The following is a 1,976-nucleotide window of genomic DNA, read 5'->3' on the forward strand; positions in this document are numbered from 1 at the left end:
CCTTTGATTTTTTTTATATATTATGGAACTCATAAAGGTGTATTGTTTAATACCTCATTGAATACTCAAGTGAATATTGATTTAAAAACCACTAGAAGCTGTAAAAAAAAAAAAAGGTAAATAATGCAGTTGAGGGTAAAGACCAGACAAAAATCGTGTTTTTATGAAAAGATGTTTTTATTGTTTCTTTGTGGCCAAAAACAATGTTTAAACAGATAAAATACATTCCTGAGAACAGATCAGTCACAGTAGATGTAAGATTGGGAGGGGGGTACACGTGTGCACTCAAGTTTTATGAACTGGGGTCTGAACGAGATCTGAAAACTCGATTACAGTGACGGTGAACTCATCTTCCTGAGATACTCGGCCATCAATAAAACCCAAATACAGCCAGTTATTAAATAAGTGGACTATTAAAGCTCACTGGAAGGAGCACTGTTCACATTTATGCTCAAAAGTATATATACATATATATAAAAAGCTGCATTTGGTCAAAAAAATTATAACCTGCATGAGAAAAACAAATTCCCCACTGAATACAAACTTGTTTTATAAATATTTCTTGATTTAAAAGTGACGCAGATTCATGGCAAAATTTTAATTACCAAGTAAATGGAAGATTTGACGTTAGTAAGAGAAACCGTCATCTAGCCAAAGACCTGGCAAACTGCACCAAAACTGACAGTTTTAAACAAATTTCAGGAAAAATAAAATGTGAAAATAAATCTGCACTCAATTAAAAAAAAAGGTTCAATTCAAACATTTGATTAATCATTAGTTATGCAAGTTAAAACAGAATTTAAAGACTAAAAACATTTCTTGCAAAATGTACTTTGACGTTCATTGTGTTTCCAACTTCAAATGAAAATTTTAATTCCATGTCTTCAAAATGTTTACAAGAGTTTGTTTCAGGAAACGGACTAACAGAAGAAAAACAATTTTTGTCGCACAAAACTTTAATCAGTTTCAAAACGTTTAATAAACTCCAACTAATTCAAAGTTTTTAAGAGAAATGGAAGTGTTGTGTTTTTGTGCTGGAAGGAAAAGGAAGTTGTGGGAGCTTTACAGCACTGAGCTGCAGAGACTTCCTCTAAATATTCAAATATAAATGAATGAAACGAAGAAAAAACAGCAGATGATCGCTGGTATTTTAACATTTGAATTATAGAGATCAACAGTTTGAGCTCTAAATGTATTCAGCTCATGTGGACATAGTCAACAGCAGCACACGGGGCAGAAAGTGTGGTCAAATCAGTGCTGTGCAAAATAAAATAAACCTATTTCATATCACTGGAAAGTGTGAAGTGGTTTTGTGATTACTGTCAGTTTAAATGATGTCCACAAAAGTAGGTGAAGTATTCAGATCATTACAAAAAAAAGTTTAAAAAACAAAAAAGGTTCCCTTTGCACAAAATGAATGTGATGTGTAGCAGTTTGCAAACATTTGGCAAGGACAAAAATCACAAAACAGCAAGACTCTAAATTTTTCAGTCATGGACTGGTTTTGCACAAGATAAATTTCCTACAGACCAGTGGGGGGCAGGAGTTTAGTAAGGTTTGTTTTTATTCAGTTGTGCTAATGTTAGCTTGTGGTCTGCTAAGATTAGCTTGTGGCTCTGCTTATAGGTCTGCTAAGGTTAGCTTGAAGCTCTTCTAGTTAGATAGTAGGTCTGCTCTGCTAAGGTTATATTGTGGCTCTGCTAAGGTTATCTTTTTGAGGAGCTAGGTTAGCTTGTAGCTCTGCTAAGGTTATCTTGTGGCTCTGCTAAGGTTATCTTTTTGAGGAGCTAGGTTAGCTTGTAGCTCTGCTAAGGTTATCTTTTTGAGGAGCTTGGTTAGCTTGTGGTCTGCTAAGGTTATCTTTTTGAGGAGCTAGGTTAGCTTGTGGCTCTGCTAAGGTTAGCTTGTGGCTCTGCTAAGGTTAGCTTAAAGCTCTTCTAGTTAGCTAGTAGGCCTGCTCTGCTAAGGTTAGCTTG

Source organism: Nematolebias whitei, chromosome 12, assembly GCF_014905685.2.
Source record: "Nematolebias whitei isolate Nwh7 chromosome 12, NemWhi1, whole genome shotgun sequence".
NCBI lineage: Eukaryota > Metazoa > Chordata > Actinopteri > Cyprinodontiformes > Rivulidae > Nematolebias > Nematolebias whitei.